This window comes from Choloepus didactylus, chromosome 19 (genome assembly GCF_015220235.1).
Source record: "Choloepus didactylus isolate mChoDid1 chromosome 19, mChoDid1.pri, whole genome shotgun sequence".
Classification (NCBI taxonomy): domain Eukaryota; kingdom Metazoa; phylum Chordata; class Mammalia; order Pilosa; family Megalonychidae; genus Choloepus; species Choloepus didactylus.
The window spans coordinates 21948096-21953158 of record NC_051325.1 but is presented as its reverse complement, the minus strand read 5'-3'; the positions used below and the strand labels follow the sequence as shown (position 1 = coordinate 21953158).

Here is a 5063-nt window from a genome sequence, read left to right as displayed (position 1 = left end):
CAAGTTTTGTTGACATGTAAAAATTAGTCCAGGCTATTAGAAATCAGTGCTTATCCTTGGAGACAGTAATGACTAGAGAGGGTGCAAGTGGGATTCCGGGGCCAGATCCATGTTCTGCTTCTTGATTTGGGAACTGATTACTCTGGGGTCTTCAGTTTGAGAAAACTAGGAGAGCAGGACACTAGTGCTTTGAACACTTTTCTGTATGTACGTTACACGCCAATAAAATGTTCAAGAAACACGTTGCAGAAATTTCATGGAACCATCAGTCTTGTTGCAGGCAGATGTCTGAGCCATTTGGAATATGTTGCCAAACACCACTTTGGCTTGGAAATGGATATCTATCTGTGCTCACCCATTTTGCCACACAAGCCATCAAGGATGTTTCAGAACACCAAGTTTGTCAGTGTTAGAAAATTGCCAGTCCCAGGTGACCAAACCAAGTTTAGTTTCTAAACTTCAGCTTCAGTTGGACGGTGGCACCATTAGGACAACCACATCTATTGGCTTGGAGCTTAATGTTTTCCCAGAATAAACTTTGAGGAACTTACATGGTGATAAGGATCAGAGAGATTAAATGACTGGTCTAAGGCACACAGCTAATCAGTGTCAGAGCTAAAAACTAAACCCAGCCTCCTGTTTACCGTAACAGGGCTTTTTCCAAGGTAGCAAGTTGCCCTTTTTGGCCTGAGGTAAGAATCAAGCAAAATAGTTGTTGATTAAAATCCTTCAAAGGATTCTCATCATGCCTGGTTTAAGTCTTTGAATTCTGCTTTTAGTTCCTTTCCAGGATATCCTCAAACCTACTTTTGTGTTAGTTCCCAACACATCCCCTCATCCTGGGACAACTGAGCACTTCTGTGCTTTGTACTTGTTGCCTCCTTCACTTAAAAGATCTTCATTTGTTGAGTCCTTTGTCTATATTACCCTGTTTAAAATGATCCCAGCAACAATCTCATAAAGTAGGTTTTAGAGATGAGGACTTGTCCAAGAGCACACAGCTACTAAATCCTAACCCAGTGGCATTTAACTCCCAAGCCCATGTTCTTACCCTTTTCTCTCGGCTGCCTCTGTAGGTTCCTGCATTTGTGGCAGTTTCAGTGCACAATGAGCAGGCAGTGTCTTGTCCCTCTTGCTTACATGCCTCTGAGCTGAGCATTATTGTCCACATTTACAGATGAATTGACAGAGGCTCAGAAGGATGACATAAGTTACCCAAGGTCATGGCATGATTATCTCCATACCACATTGAGTCCCCGATTCTATATTATCTTTTTGTTAATTTGACAAATGTTTATTGAGGACTTACTTGAATAGCACTAAGCTGGATACACTGGGAATTATAAAGATTGTTCAGGAATTGCTTCTTGAGTATTAGCTGTGTTTCCTCCACCTGGCTCATCCTGAACCACTCATCAGCATCCCATAATGCTTAGCCTGGCCTGGGGCCCAGAATCAGTAAATACCTGCTATTAGACTGATTACCTTAGGATTCTCTTGTTTGGACTACCAATCTAACCAGATGCCAATCAACCACAAAAAAATTCTTACCTTGTGGGTGACTCCACGGTCATTCATCTCCTGAGTACTCATTTAAAAAAAATCACAGTTAATTTTAGAAAAAGAAAATTATTCATACTATTCCTAGGCAACAAATATGAATATAACCTCACAAAAACATATGGAAAACTGTTGACTGGATTGCTATCAGAAATTTTTCCCTAAAAAGATAGTAAATATATCAAGTTCCAGGGGAAAAATACAATGACATTAAGCTTTAACAATGCAAAAAATGCTTTGATATCTTATTTAAGAAGCAGTTCAATGGCACCAAAAGCATAAGTGACAAAAGAAAAAATAGCTAAGTTGGACTTCAGCAAAATTAATAACTTTTGTGCTGCAAAGGATACCATTGAGAAAAAAATAAAAGACAGCCTATAGCATGAGAATAAACATTTGAAAATCCTATATCTAATGAGAGGCTTATAACAAGAAAATATTTTCAAAAATTCTTAACACTCAATTATAAAAAGATAAATCAGTAGTGTTTTGTACATAAGTAATGAATATTTGGAAGAAGAAATCAAGAAAAAAATTACATTTACAACAACAACTAAAAGAATCACATATCTAGGAATAAATCTAACCAAGGATGTAAAGGACTTGTATTCCGAAAACTACAAAACATTGTAAAAAGAAATCAAAGAAGACCTAAGTAAATGAAAGGACATTCTGTGTTCATGGATTGGAAGACTAAATATTATTAAGATGTCAATTCTACCCAAGCCATTTACATAATTAAATACCAATTAAATTTCCAACAAACTTCTTTTCAGAAAAGATAAAGCCAATAATCAAATTTATATGGAAGGGCAAAGGGCCCTGAATAGTCAAAGCCATCTTGAGAAAGAAAAATGAAGTTGGAAAACTCATATTTCCCAATCTTACAACTTATTTCAAAGCCCAGTAATCAAAACATCATGGTACTGGCACAAGGACAGACATATCAACCGATAGCACTGCATTAAGAGCTCAGAAATCAACTCTCACATTTATGGCCAACTGACTTTTGACAAAGAGAAAAGACTACTCAATTGGGAAAGAACAGTCTCTTCAACAAATAGTGCTGGGAAAACTGGATCCCCATTTGTAAAAGAGTGAAGATGTACCTCTACCTCATACCATATACAAAAACAAACTCAAAATGGATCGATGGCTTAAAGCCAGAAATATCAAACTCCTAGAAGAAAACACTGGGAAGCATCTTAAGGACCTTGTGTTAGGCAATATTTTCTTAGACTTTGCACCTAGAGCACAAGCAACAAAAGAAAATGTAATAAAAATTAAATCTTTTGTGCCTCAAAGGACTTTATCATGAAAGTAAAACAACAGCCTACATAATGGGGGAAAATATTCAGAAACCACATATCTGACAAGGGTTTTTAATGTCAAGAATATATAAAGAAATCCTGAAACTCAACAATAAAAAGACAGACATTCCAATTTAAAAATGGGCCAAATACTTGAATAGATATCTCTCCAAAAAAAAAGATATACATATGCCCAGAAAGCACATGAAAAGATGCTCATCATCATTAGCCATTAGGGAAATGCAAATGAAAACCAAAATGAGATACCATTTCACACACACTGTATTGGCTACTATTAAAAAGAAAGAAACAGAAAGAAAATTACAAATGTTGGAGAGTTTGTGGGAACATAGGAGCACTAATTCATTGCTGTTTGGAATATAAAACAGTGCAGCCACTGTGGAAGACAATTTTGTGGTTCCTTAGAAAGTTAAGTATAAAATTACCATGTGACCCCACAATCCCACTTCTAGGTTTATATCCAAAAGAATTGAAAGCAGGGACTTGAACAAATACTTGCACACTGGTGTTCATGGTGGCATTGCTCACAGCTGCCAAAAGGTGGAAGCAATTCAGGTGTCCATCAACTGAAGAATGGATATGCAAAATGTGGTACATATATGCTTTAGAATATTATTCAGCCATAGAAAGGAATGAAGTTCTGATACCTGCAACAACATGGATGAACCTTGAAGACATGTTGAGTGAAATAAGCCAGACACAAAATGACAAATATTGCATGATCTCACTGATATGAAATAAGTAGAATAAGCAAACTCACAGAGACAGAATCTAGAATATACATTACCAGAGGACAAGGTGGGGATATGGAATATGGCATTAAGGCTTAAAATGTACAGTTTCTATTTGGGATGATGGAAATATTTTGGTAATGGATGGTGGTGATGGTAGCACAACATTGTGAATGAAATTAGCATCACTGAATTATATATCTGAATATGATTAAAAGGGGATATGTTACTTTTTGGCTGTGTGTATCTGAGGATCCACAGTAGGAGCCGCAGACGGTTTGTTGAGCCCATTAGTTCCCGTGGCCAAGACTTGACGCCACCACCATGTCCCGCTATCTGCACCCCCCAAACACGTCTCTGTTCATGAGGAATGTGGCCGACGACACCAGGTCTGAAGATTTACATCGTGAATTTGGTCATCATGGTCCTATAGTTGATGTGTGTGTTCCACTTGATTTCTACACTCATCATCCAAGAGGATTTGCTTATGTTCAATTTGAGGATGTTCATGATGCAGAAGATGTGTTATATAATTTGGACAGAAAATGGACTTGTGGATGTCAAACTGAAATCCAGTTTGCACAGGGGGATCAGAAGACACAAATCAAATGAAAGCCAAGGAAGGAAGGAATGTATACAGTTCTTGCTATGATGATTATGACAGATATAGATGTTCTCGAAGCCAAAGCTATGAAAAGAGGCGATGAAGAAGTCAGTCTTTTGATTACAACTACAGAAGATCTTATAGTCCTAGAAATAGTAGACCGACTGGAAGACCACGGCATAGCAGAAGCCATTCCAACAATGATAGATTCAAACACCAAAATCAATCTTTTTCAAGATCTAAATCCAATTCAAGATCACGGTCCAAGTCCCAACCCAAGAAAGAAATGAAGACTAAATCACATTCTAGGTCTGCATCTCACACCAAAACTAGAGGCACCTCTAAAACAGATTGCAAAACATATTATAAGTCTGGCTCAAGATATGAAAAGAAATCAAGGAAAAAAGAACCACCTAGATCCAAATCTCAGTCAAGATCACAGTCTAGGTCTAGGTCAAAATCTAGATCAAGGTCTTGGACTAGTCCTAAATCCAGTGGCCACTAATAGTTTAAGCCATGATATTTTTAGGAATGTATCATTCATTTACTCATAGTTTTTGGTTTACTTAAATTATCAGGAATACAATGTTGCAATGATGCTTCAAAAAAAAAAAAAAAAAAAAAACAATGCTTGTTAGTTTTCTCTGTACTAGGCAATGGTTATATTTAAAATGATATGCTGTTGAGAAGCCACTCTTAAGAGTCCAGTTTGTTTAATATTAATGGACAGCTACCAATTTGTGGTGTCTATATTTTTGTAAAGATTCTTATTTTTTTATGCTTGAAGTATTGGTGAAAGGTGTTGGTTGACCATAATTTGCAACGCTGTTTTATTCA

At 36.9% G+C, this 5063-nt stretch overlaps 1 pseudogene; it reads left to right on the top strand.

Moving 5' to 3' along the window:
* The first annotated feature begins 3946 nt into the window (after positions 1-3946).
* On the top strand, positions 3947-4731 carry LOC119515870 (annotated as a pseudogene).
* The last annotated feature ends 332 nt before the right edge of the window (positions 4732-5063 follow it).